Genomic DNA, 13,916 nt, shown 5'->3' with positions numbered 1-13,916 from the left:
TGCCTTCTGCTTCCCTCCCCCTCCCTCCGTCGGCTCCGCGAGGAACGTTTTCCTCTCGTGCGTTTCCAGAGTGAAAAGGGGCTTCTGCGGGGGGAAGGAATAGATGTCATCTTGAAACGAACGGCGGTGATGTTGCTCGGTGATGGAAGGGATGGTCGTCACCGTGAGGTAGGAATATTTTGCTGGTTGCAGAAGAAAAATCGCAAGGGTAGGGCGGCTGCCGCCACGGCTAAAATGACCTTCTCTAGAGATGCCGGCCTCCTGTCGGCTCTGTTTCAGCTCCAGCCCTTTCCACTAAACTCAGGCATCGCCCTTCCTAGCCCGGACCCCGAAACCAGTGTCCGTGCTGCCCCGAGCCGCCGCGCTGCGCTACCGATTCCATTCGGTTGTGCCTTTGGGGAGAGGACCCTCAGCACACGGCTCTGCTCCCGGGGCTGTGCAACCTCCGGCTGCTGGGGGTCTGCAGCGAGTCCTGCAGCCGCGGCTGCTTGTTGCGAGGGTGCTCTGCTTCGTCCGCGTTCGTGCGTGTGAGGGCTCGGGAGGTGTTATGGCATCAGTCTGCACCTGTGCACGGCTCCGGCTGCGGTGCTGAGCCACAAGTTCCATGGTCTGTTCGCATCTGCATTTCGAGTGAGGGATTCCTCCATGCGTGCCCAACGCTTCGGTTAACATACAGATCTACAGACAAGTGTATGTCTTTAATTTCTGGCAGTAGCACTGAGCTGAGGTTTTTTTGGCTGTTTCCCTGTAGGAGCTGTTTAATGTGTTGTCGCAGCATTTGCTCAGGAGGCTGCTGACCTATCTCAGCAACATTTTCCTGGGCGAGATTTGAGACAATCTCATTGCTTTTCCATTCAGCTCCCTTTACATCCATTTACCGGTACTAACGTGGCTCCGATTTGGTTTTTATTCTGGCTCTGTGTTTTGTGCCATTGTGGGTCACACCCGTGAAGTGGCCACTGGAATGTCTTCTGCAGGGGTTACACGGCAGGTCAGCCAGAACCGTGGTGCTGTGGATGCCTACTTGTGGATCATGGAGTCAAAATGAGGGTGTACTGCAGGGAAAACTGTTTCTGACTTGATGGATGGAGAATTTGTAATCCCAGTTGATGGCTTAAGTGCTGGTACAGATAAAAGTGTGGCTTTTCTACAGCAAGGCACAAATTTGCCACGTGAAGAGACACAGGTGCAGGGATACAGCTCTGCAGAACAGAGAGGTGTTTGCCTTTAACTTAGCTGTCTCCATCAAATCATTAGGCTGGAAGCTCTTACCCAAAAGCACAGATCCCTGTCCTTGGGTAGAGGACACCATTCCAGCATAGGCCTACATGTACAGAAGAGAGAAATTCCAATATTCGGGAAACCAGTGACAAGTGAAATAAAGAGAAAACATCTCAGTCATATGGGGTATTTAGGATAAAATCTCCTTTCTTCTACCACTAAAGCATGGACTTGGGTTTTCAAAGAGCCACACTTCTGTGTGCATATGCATGCCCTCAGAAAGGCAGATTGACTCCGTGTGAGGCTGCAGATTTCATTCTGGCAGCAGGCCTTACGGAGGTGAATAAATTCTGCTGCGTGAAGAATGTGCCACCTTGTCTGAGGATTATGTTCTCGTAACTTCACTGACCGCTGGTGACAGAGCTGGCTCTTTGGGAGGCACTACTGCCTTGCAATCAGATGTATCAGGCTTTCGGTGCAGCTTGGTGTTTCAGCTGCAGGCCTTGGGCTTGAATTTAACTACAGTATTCTAAAAATAACTAGAAAAATAGTTCTGGAGGAGTGAAGTGAAAGTGTTCTGGTTGTCTCAGTTTGGATTACACGTTAATGGAAAAGGTACATTAGATATTAAGAAATCTAGAGTGAAGCAGAAAAAAGAAATGTGTCCCTTCTTAAGGGAATCTACCTGCTGAGATGTGGGGAAGGGGATAAGCAGAGGGATAAGGATAACAGAAAATTCAGTGGACAATAAAAGCTTAAATCCTTAAATGGTGAAGTCAGCTTTTCCTCTCCAACTTAAGCAGATAATGATTTTGACAGCAGATAGAGCCTTGGTTGATACGTAGCAATGAGGTAACATAAAGGAATTACCTCTTCCCCCCCCCCCCCACCTAATTAAAGAAAATCACTCTCAATTCTTTTGGGCTAAATTGCCATAATTGCACTTATTTCAGAAGATATTCTCCAGATTTATGCAACTGAAAATGAGAGTTCAATCTAACTAAATCTGTGTAAAGATTTGGTCCTACTTCCATGGGACTCGCTGGAAGTTTTGTCCCAGCTGTCAGTGGGACAGTCCAGGCTCAATATGAGCACGCAGCATTTCGCTGATCAGATTCTCCCGTGCCCTCTAGGATCAACAGTGTTGAACAGTTTTAAAGCAGATTTCAGTGAGGTCACTGTCTCAATGACAAGTTCACTAAGACTTTCCTGGAGTCACAAACTCTAACTTGTGATACGTTTATCAAAGTATTTATCATTCAACCACAAGTCACAAGTGGTGTTCCCTAGGGGCAGGTATTGGGGCTCATCCTGTTTAAATGTCTTTATTGATGATTTGGATGAGGGGATTGAGTGTACCCTCAGTAGGTCTGTGGACAGCACCAACTTGGGGGGAAGTGTTGATCTGCCTGAGGGTAGGAAAGTCCCACAGAGGGACCTGGAGAGATTGGATCTGCGGGCTGAGTTCAATAAGGCTAAGTGCCAGGTCTTGCACTTTGGCCACAGCGATGCCATGCAATGCCACAGGCTTGGGGCAGTGTCTGTGTATAGGAAATGGACATGGGGATGTTGGTTGACGTTTGGCTGAACGTGAACCAGCATTGTGCTCAGGTGGCCAAGAATGCCCATGGTATCCTGGCTTATATCAGAAATAGTGTTGCCAGCAGCAGCAGCGGTGATCGTTCCCTGTACTCAGCTCTGGCGAGGCCACACTTCACATGCTGTGTTTGGTTTTGGGCCCCTCACTACAGGAAAGACATTGAGACCCTGAAGTGCATCCAGAGAAGGGCAACAAAACTGGTGAGGGGACTGGAGCGCAAATCTATTGGGGAGTGGCTGAGAGAACTGGAATGGTTCAGTCTGGGAAGAGAAGGCTCAGAAGAGACCTTATAGTTCTCTACAACTGCCTGAAAGGAGTTGTGCTGAGGTAGGGGTTGGTCTCTTTTCCCATGTAGCAGTGACAGGACAAGGGACAATGGCCTCAAGTTGCACCAGGGAAGGTTCAGGTTTTATATTAAGAAGAATTTCTTCTCTGAAAGAGTGCTCAGGCACTGGAACAAGCTGCCCAGGGAAGTGGTGGAATCACCATCCTGGAGGTATTTAAGGAAAGGGCAGATGTAGTACATAGAGACGTGGTTTAGTGGAAATATTAGTGGTAGGTGGATGGTTGGACTAGATGATCTCAGAGATCTTTTCCAACCTTAGTGATTTTACGATTCTACAATATTAATCGTACTGAGAAAATGTAGGGTTATTGCTAACATACTGGCTGAGGTTGCTCACCTTCAGCCATAACACCTTACTATGGGAAATAATTAACTAATTTATCTATGATAATTTTTAAACCAAAGTCCTCCAAAATAAAAATATTGGCATATTTAGAAATACTGGTTTTATTTTTATTTTAAAAAAGGTTAAATTTTGTTCCTTGTGATTCCCAATATATCCAAAATAAAACCACATTCATTAATAGTTACAATAGATTCACTCCAGCCTACTTAAGTGGAGAATTTGACCTATAATTTTTATTATATTAAAAGATAATATTTTTATTAAGCTATACAGAATCAGTATTTAAGAAGCCCAGTTTTCATTTGTCACATTGATGAAAGAATAATAACTGGAAATAACTAGTCTGACCCAAACCAACTAAAGTTGATTCTATTCTCAAAGTCTTCTTGCAATTTCAGATACATAGAAGACAAAGAATATGATGCAGAAGGGTCAAATTCAGCTGTTGTTTATTCTGCAATTAAATCAGGAGTTGCCATAAATTAGCAATTTAAGTTATCCTAGCATTATGCCCTTGTAATCAAGAACATAATTTAACCTTTGAAATGAGAACTACAGAGAAAAATATGTTTCTTTCTCAACTGTTGCTCTCTTCACTAACACTAAGAGTATTAGTGAAGTAGGATGGAAGAAACAGCTTATTGCTGGGCCATCATTTCTAGCAAAGTCTCCCAACATTTGTTACAATTACATAAATTTAAAACCATAACTGACAAAACACATGGCAAAATTTCAGAAGGCTGCAGCTTTCTTTGTTGTTGTTGTTTTCTTTTTTAACTTCTGCTGCTCAAAGTATTATCCAGAGTTCAGCAGAAACTCTCCCAGAGACCCATTATTTTATTTAGCATTAGATATGTAATGGTTTTACTCAACAAATTCTATTTTCCTCTGTCCTTGTTTTATCTCTAAGCCCCTTACACCAGAGGGCTGTTTCTGGTCTAGATTGCTAAGTCATCATATCAAAAAACAAGTATGAGAATATTTCCAGACAATTCTATGCTACAGAAATAGCCTGTGAAATCACCAGTGATCATGTTGGCCAATAGAAAGACATAAAGAGGCAAATTTGAAAAGCTGAATTTAAATTCTGAATATTAATCATTCTGCCATTATATTCCTGTGCCCATAGGAAAGTTATGAAAATTTTTCTAAGTGTAGTTTGCACACTTGGGAACCAGAAAGTGTACACAGTTCAGAAGGTGGTCCATACAGTGTGGGGACAAATAAAACTTGTCATTATATGCCCATTCAAAATGGAATGAGATTAGCATACATGTAAAGTTATCAGTTGCAAAAAAAGAATGATAAAACACAGAAAGCAAATAATAATTTTTTAGGATCTACATCTTGTTAATCCGATATTTTTACAGTCAATTTATGCAACAGTAATTCCCTGAACTTGGCAGGTGGAGGGATTATTCTCATCACTTTCAGATGCTTATAGTAGGTCATGTACGTATGAGTTAGTTGGTTAGGTTTCCCTTATAGCTAATGGAGGGAAAAATGGATTCCTCCAGTGCAGTTAATCAAACTACTTTTCAACCACTGTCTTAGACTGAGATTAACTGTCCTCTGGACATGACAACTGTCCTTTTGACTACAAAGGAAGCACAGAGTGACGAGCTCAGGGGTAGCCACCTACATACACATGCTAAATCTGGACAGATGAACCCTATTCTTACTGTATACTGTAAAATATAAAGGATAAAAATTGTATAATTTAACCAATTTCTAGGTAATTTTCAAGATATTTCACCATATTTTACTACTCCTACTTAACAAACTTGTTTTCTTTGATAGTGAATAGGCAAGAACACTCTCCTTGTCCTCTACCTGTATCTTTACGATGAGATTTTATTGTGGATGAAGGGCTCCACTGAAACAGTACAAGTAACCCAGGTCTTTTATCCAGGCAGTACTTACAGGATGTATTCCCAGTGTGTTTCAACTCTCATTTTGTATGGTTGCTTTCTGTATTTTCAACCTTATTGAGGCAATTTAGGATGACTACCTTTATCTTCCCAAAATGCACTGACACAAACACAGACAGCATATCAAGTGTTGATACACAAACACAGTTGACACAGTTGTGTTGTGGAAAGAAAAAACACAATGAAACTGAATTGTAATCAATTCTGATGGAAGTGTCATGGCGTGGTAACAAAAACACAGCTGGATGTTTAGCTCTGAGAGGGCTTACTGTTTGGAGAGGGTAAGTACCTGGTTATTAAAAATCTTTCTTTAAAAGATAAATATATAAATGATTCAAAAGAATAAGAAGTGTTATCAAGGAAATTGTCTTGCTTAAAATGATACAATTCATGTTAATGTCTTGTGGGTTTTTTTAAATAAAAAGTTTATTCTCCAGATATCTACCAATCCATGTCATAATATCTGAGTATTTAGAATGTATTAACAAATTATTATTTTGTTTGGATATGGAGATATAATATCAGTTTATACAGACATGCAAAATATATTCTGTATGGATGTCTTAAGAGGAAAGAAACTGTAGTGGCTGTTGACTGTCCCCAATATTTATGTAATGGCAGAAGATTCAAACCAATACTAGTTACAATTTTTTTTTCACATATTGTAAATATAATTTAATGCATTAAAATCTGTTAGTAAAACAATGCCTTTAATATTAATGAAATCCATTCTAAACACTATTGCACTAGAGCATTTCTCTGTACTGCCAGTGAGTTGACAGTGCCCCTCAACATTTGTTCCAACTGGTTCTTGGTAGGCAGATTTTTCTCTCAGGATGCCTTTCAGTACCTGGCCTTTTAAGTTTGGTAGTCAGCATGCTAAAACAGAAACCATTTTGCACCTGGCAGATACTTGTATACTTTTATAATTGGTAAGAAGGTATTGTGTTTTCATTCTGTATTGCTCAATAATGGTAGAATCTCTCCTTAATCAGTAATTTCAGAGACATGTTTTTACCTCCTTTTCAATCCATTTATGCTCATGAACAGATAAACTTATCCTAATTTGTAATTCAGTGACATTTATGATGGTATTTAAAATTCTAAGGTTAGCCTACTTCAAGTTTGAACAATTGTTCTATTATCATATTATTTCCGTTCCCTGACTAGATGTGCATAAGTCCTCTGATTGTGTTTCTTGCAGTGAGCGTTCCAAAAAGCAGATCTGAACTTTGCCTCATGACTGTGATTACACAGGTGTGTAAAGTTCGTTGTGTTTTTTTTGTTTTTTTTTGTCATTGGTGTTTATAAGGAGAAATAGAATACTGAAGCCTTTCTTTAATTTTCTCAAGTTATAGGAACATCAACAGGATAGTAATTTCAACAACTTATTAATTCAGGAGATTGTTTGTTGTTTCAAATGTGGTCAGACCGTAGGCTGACATGCACAGTTCCTATATCAGAACAGTATTCTTTACTTCCACAGGTCAATTAAATATACAGTGGTCTGAAAAAAAATGAAAATATCAGGTGTCAACATCAACAAGAGGAAGGAATCTATGTCGTTTAAAACTGCAGATTACAATTCTGTATTTTCCCAGAGAGGGTGAATTGTACGCTGCCGTGCCAAACAATTCAATGAAGTCGAAGTCAAAACACTGGTGAACTAATAACCTACCACCAAGACAAATCATTTCATTATTGATTCTGTTATAGTTGTGTTCTCAACCAGTGTAAGTGAGTTATAAACTTAAATTCAGTGCTTATAGAGAATATTCCCCTGGTCTGTGACAAGAGAATCCTCTCTCCACATTGTGTTGTTGGTTTAGCAACTGCACTTTTTCTCCCTTCCGCAGCCAAGGATACCAGGAAAAGCCACTGCTGTTGTGGACTCTGGGGATCATACCTGGAAACTCAAAATTCAGGCTGAGGTTCAGAGAGCTCTAAAATGAAGGCTGGATCATGAAAAAACATTTCCCAAAATCAGATTATATACGAAGTATGGTACAGTGGAACTACATGAAGATCTCTGTATTTTTGGCCAATTAATATTACTTTTATTTTTGTCTTCCTTCTGAAACTGGCAAAAAATGACTGCTGAATTAAAAATGCTGCAACATCCTATTCTGGAAATCATTTAGGTAGGATAATTTTTGTAGGAACTGATCTAAAAGAAATGGGTAACTCCTACTGTAACTAAAATACTGAACACTTTAAAGTTGGACACTCAGTCACATGGATCTCTTGAAGTGCAGTGAACTTAATTAACAAATAAAGGTGAAGTTCTCAGTGAGCAGAACTATCGTCTTCCTTCTTAGCAAGCTCTCTGAATCATTCCACTAGTAATGGTATTTTATTTTGGGAGAATTTCACCCTAGTGACATTCAAGTGAATACCCAAAGAGTAAGGTACTCTCTCATGATTCTACAGTCCAAATTACTTCTATACTTTTCCTCCAGTCTTTCATAAGGATCAAATGGAAAAGGCTGACCGAATGGAAGTTTATAGTAACCTCCAAAAAAGCACTTATAAGACAGACAAGCAATGAACAATTACTCAGGATCATCTATAGAACTACCTCTGAAATGCAGGAAAAAACCTTGCTCAAGAAAATATCTGTGTTTGAAAAAATCATATAATCAGGGCAGTGACCAACTGAAAAGGCAACAATTCTACTTCTTTTTCTTTAGTGGGAAAGTACAGATCACTGCCTATGAAAGCCACTGTAGTCCCCATTCCATATTCAGCAGTAAGTCTGAACTAAAGGATTTATATTATGCTAGAGATGTGTCCCTGTTATATTCTGAAAAAGCTTACTGGAAACAAATTTTAAGTTTGGTTGCCAGAATCAAGAAAGGCTAAATTTGATTAAAAATCTGAGTGAACATAAGAACTTCTGCTGATGGTGTCACTTTTCAGCCCTCACTGAAAATAACTTTGGAGCAAAGTAATGGAGACATTCTCCTCTTGCTGTCAAATTATTGTTGAATATTGTTGTCTTCTGATCAAAACTAATAAAAATGCCATTTAAACTGCCCTGCTTTGCATAGTCAGCAAAACAATACTGAATAACTATCTTAATTATTTTGAAAAGTAATTTTTAAATAAAACCCTAACTTGCTTTGCCTATGTCAGAGTAAATTATATATAAAAGGTGTACGGTCCCCAAAAATTCACCTACTTTATGATGAAAGAGGAAAATATTTTCTGAGAGAATTCTGCACGTATTATTGTCCTGATCAAACACAGTATTTTGGTGTATTTGTACAGTGTCTCATTCTGGTGTTGCTTGTTTCCAAATAAATTTAAAATTATAAAATATATTTTATATATATTATATATAAATTTTATAATTTAAAATATTGTTTCCACGATTATCTACATAACAGTACTTTTGGATTCCAGATACTTAATGTTCTCATGATTTATCAGTCAAGAATTATTCACAGAACTCATCAAAATCTTACATAAGTCAATTCAAGAAAATAATGAAGTGCTTGTAAAGGAGTGTTAAATAAACATTTTTGTAACAGAGGCCAGATGGAATGCTGTCAGTCTGTAGCTGTTCATATTCAGCAATGAGAGATGATGTGCAAATGGAGTTTTTTTTAGACACACTGGTTATTATCTGTCTTCACATAGGATGTGAAAAAGATTTACACATTTGATGAAGTTATATTAAGAGCATATCAATCTCATCATTTACTTGATATCTGCATCTGTTTAGTCAGAACCATCAACTGTAGCTTCCATATTTTTAAAAATGTAATTTAAAAGGGTATTTCAGACTTATCTTGTTATAAAATCCCTATGAAATCCTATTTTTCTCTACAAATAATTTATCCAGCTTGTATTAGGATTGGTCAGAGGCAGGTGGAGATCAACAGAATACAAACAGCACAAGGCCTAGATTAAAAGATTTAAGAAAATTATATTTCACCTTGATGGAGAAGCTCTCTTTTGCAAACAGTACAAAAGATGAGAAGGGGCAGTTAATGTTATTTTTATGAAGAGCAGTCGTTTACACTACTCAATGATGGATATGACAAACACAAACTAAACTTTTACACACATTTTTTAACACAAACTAAAATTTTATCTCCTTCTTAAGGACTGACAAAAACTGTCTCCAAAAAGTCAGTGAGACAAAATCAATGTTGCATTAACATTCTGTTTTCTTATTCTGCTACTTCTGTGTTATTCCCACATCTTTAAAATAAGAAAACTACTTAAAACTTGTGGACGTTTCCCAAACAGAAGACGAAGGGATAACAGGAGTTGCTTCCAATTTTCCTTCTAAAGTACTTTGTGCAAAAGATAGTTAGAGATGTGACTGCTAGTGCACGTGGACTTCAGCAGCATTGCCTCTTCATGGGATTGCTGCCAGCTGGTAGAACTTGAAACAAAACTCAAATTGCTTTCAGATGGGTGAAGGGCTTGTAATTTCTTTTGTCTCCCTTCAGCTGAGGTGGGAAGGTGACTTATTTGGAATTTTTGTAAAGTTAAAAATCTTATTTTTCTTGTTTTTTGGGATGTTTGTAACTTTTGGAGTTGATACTGCATAATGAGTTGTTCTTCTAAATAGAATTCTGTGAGGAATTTTTCAGTGTCACAAGAGGAAAAATGCACAAAATTTATAAGAGTTGTAAAAGGTACTAAGAGGCAGTACTCGTTGTCTTTCCTAGTTATAATACTGGCTGTGATATCTCAACTTAAAAGTCTTGAGGCATGCTCTTAATGAACATAGCATACCAAAATCTACACTTCTAAGCATAGTGATCCTGAAAGGCTGCAAGCTGTTATTAGGCTAGAACTGGTATGATCTGTAACTGAAGGTATCTAGAAATGGACAGCTGAAAACACATAAAAACTCCCCACCCCACTTCTGCTGAGTAATCTGAGCAGTCTCAGAAGCTGTCCTCATACGCTTGACATAGTTTTGAAGACAAGCTGTCATTCTGTTATGTATTGTGAGTATTGCCCCATAGTTGGTAAACTTGCTTTGTGGGTTAGAGTGAATTTGGAAGCTGGAAGACATCCAGCTGCAATAACTTTTGCACTGTTTTGTTCTGCTATGCCTTACTGAGAAACATGTGTATGACCTTCATGTTGAGGTATGGATGCATTCTGAACAACTGCCAGCATGTATATTATTTCTTACCCAAAACCTGTTTCTCTTAATTGTTTTTACAACAGTGGATATTGAGAAAAAAGAAATAATTTCTCAGCTTTTTTTCTTGCCTATCTCATAGGTGTAAAATGTGGAACGCCAACTAGAATTGCTAGGAATCCAGTGGTAAAATTTTAGCTTTATGTGCTATTTTAGTACTGTGATACAGTGATACCACAAGTAGGTTTTGGCTTTTTTTGCTAATACTAGAAATGAGAATTGAATAACTAAGGATTTACTGCTGAATAATGAATAAACTAACAGCTAGATTAGCACCTTTCAGCTTTAAGATAATTTTAGGTAGTACCACAGCTATTTGAGTCAAAAAGAAATGTCACTGAGAGTAAAGAGTAAAGAGAACAAAAGAGCAGACGTTTGAAATGTTGCTGTTAAGACTTGTGCTGAGGGTGCTTAGTAACTTTGTCTGCTATGTGAAACTCTCACTTAAGCTCTTAGGACTGCTTCACACAGAAAAAAATACCTGCAAATTACTCCTTCTTACTGTTAAATGTTGCAGTGGATCAGTTCTTAGTACTCGATTCAAGAGCTTATCTAAGCAAAATGAATGAAATAAGGATCACAAAATGGCGAGAGAACTATAATTGAGTACCTTGATAAAGATGGAGATAATGCTGTAGAGCTGTGATACAAACAGGAAACTTTCCTGGCTTCAGCATAGGACAACTTGTACAACCAGAGAGTGCGATTATTTGCAGACAGGGTTTAAAGGACTACTGAAGATGTTGTCACAGGTTTTAGTAAAAACACTGAAACTGTGGTTGTATGGGTAGGGAGTTAGCAGGAGTATAGGGAATAAAAGAGTAATATCTATCGTTAGGGGAGAAGGAATCTGTTGAAAATGTGCCCAGACTTATCAGCTCATTTTGCTACCTGTTGAATTTTAAAATACTGAATATTAATCAATAGACAATACCTACTCTCTTATTTTTGTTATAGACAAAAACATATTTGTGGAATGATGTGAAAGTGATTCACAGGATAGTGACAAAATGTGCATAGCCCTACAAATGTGTGGAAACATTTTGTTTTTGTCATAGTGTGATTAAAAATCTCTATGGTCAGATTTTTCTCCTGTTTGTGTAAGGTTGAGTAAGCCTGAACAAACATATAGTAAATACCAACAGAAGTCAGGCTTGGAACATGTGCATGTAGATGGAAGTTAATGTTAAATCACAATAATTCTGATAATGCTTCTGTATCTCCAAATAACACAGTAAATTGTGAGATTGTATAGAAACCTGGATCTGAAAGTTTGACTATTTGTATCTATTCTTACAAAAGTTATTAGGGTGTGGATATTGATACACAAGAGCAGTATGAATCATTCACTAAATACTATTTTTTCACCAGTAAAACTCTGTGCATCGCTAATTGTTAAGCATCCTGCCAGCAATATTTTAAAATACAGAGCATTACATTTACTTTCACCTGTTGAAAACACGGTACAGGCTGTATCAATGCCCACTGAAGTCAACTAAAAGCTTTCCTTTAACAGTAGGTAGATCATAACCATAGCACCTTATAAGGTTTGGGGGTTCTTTATTACTAACTTTTCCTTTAGCACTGATAGTGGTATTTATTCTACTGAGAAAAATCTAGAGATGTTCTCATTCCAAAGTGTTACTTAACATAGGCTGCTATTTCAGCACAACTGCCTAGAATTCCTTTACTCATATTGCAATCTTGCTTAGTGCCAACTAAAAATATTCTTGATCTCAGTAGAAAAACTGAGGTTGATTAAGAAAAAATCCTAACATAATTTAAGAAATGTTGATCTCTCGTGGGGATGAACAGTGAAAAATGTGCCAAGAGTATAACTATAGATACTTCCACTGAACGTAAGCCAGAAGAGTGCTTGTTGTCCTTTATCATCCAAGGCTAAACTCATTAGTAGTACTGCCTCATGTAAAATGTCCTGAAGTTAATATACATCTAGATGGCAAGGCAAAATGTACAAAAACTACCATCTTAGATTTTTAAACCAGGAGTTAGTCATTGTGCAGTGCTGTACTTACATGTTAAACACTTCTGGCTGCAGAATTGTTTTGTGTGGAAGTACATCTGCTTTTTGGATAAAGCCCAAAGCACTTTCACATCAAACATAGAACATGGACAACTTCCTTCGCCTTGTGTGATTTTTTTATTTTTTTAAAGTCTCCTTTGGATTAGAGAGAGAGTAACTGTGGTAAGGGCTCAGCTGTCTGAGGTGTACCTGCTGAAGCTCTTGCATGCAGCAGAATTGTAAGGCTGTCAAAGCTTCTAAATTTCAAAAGAGAAGCAGAATGAGACCATGCGTGGGCTGCAGCTGTAATCTGTGCCTGGTAGCATGCAAGTCTTCTCCCATGAGTCACGTTTTATAGAACACTGGATTCTGTTTAGCCTCGTGTGTGTGTTTGTTGTTGTCCTGGGTTGTGGTCTAATACTTCTTCCACTCTTCATCTCCCCCTCTGAAGATAATATCATGTTTAATTTGAATTGTGAAGATGGATCCTAAGAATTTCACAGTTCCCTTTTGATAAAGTTCATATGATTAACTTTTTACGTGGCACAGGACTGGAAACTGCTCTCTATACTACCCACCAAATTCATCCCTGATAATAGCGCTGATTCTGTGCTGATATTCACACCGTTGTGTCCTTTCTCTTGTGCGAGGAACACGGTTTTTTATCCACTTTTATGACTTGCTGTGAGGATGGTACTTCAGTGTGTTTGTCAGGTGTTCTTTATATTTTTCCCTGAATTAGATCATCATGAGATTTACTGGTTTTATTCTTTCACAATCCTGCTTTCCTTTTCTACCTTTTTCCATTTTGATCAGCTCCTTGATGCCTTCTTGCACCGTGTTGTTCTTTTCTTATGCTTTTTGAATGACTATCTCTGAACTGCAGTATGCAACTCCTACATTCCTTTTTTGACTTCAGCTCATGTTGACAAGTTGCTGCTCAAGTGTACTCATTCAACGTATGTCTGTTTTTGTCTTTTTTTCTTCACTGTGAAACATTTCTCATTCTCTGTTACTTAGTTTCCAGCTTGAACTGTCGTGTTTTCAGCCCATTCATTCCATGCTTTCACTCATTCTTTCCACGAATTCAGTGTTGATCACTTCTATTGAAATCGTTTCCCATATTTTGCTTTCTTTGCTTCTAAAACCTTGTTCTGTCCCTCACCATAAGGTCCACCTTACTGACTGTTGGCCCTTATTCATGCTCAGCAGTGGCTTTTTTTCCTAGCAAAACCATTAAGGAAGAGATCAGCTGTCTTTTTCCACGATGGACTTATGC

General features: G+C 38.3%; 2 protein-coding genes across 4 annotated transcripts in view; one reads left to right on the top strand and one right to left on the bottom strand.

The window, feature by feature from the left end:
- The first annotated feature begins 26 nt into the window (after positions 1-26).
- GNAZ (G protein subunit alpha z) overlaps positions 27-13,916 on the top strand; it is a 46,765-nt gene continuing 32,875 nt past the window's right edge. Inside the window, exon 1 of one of the 3 annotated variants that reach the window (XM_019621079.2) lies at positions 27-168. The gene's annotated coding sequence lies outside the window, so the exon portion shown is untranslated. Of the gene's footprint in view, positions 169-6,188; positions 6,702-10,343; positions 10,415-13,916 lie in introns of those variants that run through there. The other 2 variants (XM_003211022.4, XM_019621078.2) reach the window with 2 other exon arrangements.
- The window catches only part of LOC104909274 (radial spoke head 14 homolog), a 41,953-nt gene continuing 40,776 nt past the window's right edge, over positions 12,740-13,916 (bottom strand). Inside the window, exon 6 of the mRNA XM_019621080.1 lies at positions 12,740-13,861. The gene's annotated coding sequence lies outside the window, so the exon portion shown is untranslated. The remainder of the gene's footprint in view (positions 13,862-13,916) is intronic.

The sequence above is a fragment of the Meleagris gallopavo genome, chromosome 17 (assembly GCF_000146605.3).
Source record: "Meleagris gallopavo isolate NT-WF06-2002-E0010 breed Aviagen turkey brand Nicholas breeding stock chromosome 17, Turkey_5.1, whole genome shotgun sequence".
Classification (NCBI taxonomy): Eukaryota; Metazoa; Chordata; class Aves; order Galliformes; family Phasianidae; genus Meleagris; species Meleagris gallopavo.
Note: the sequence above shows the minus strand (reverse complement) of the source record. Positions and strands in the feature narration are given on the sequence as shown.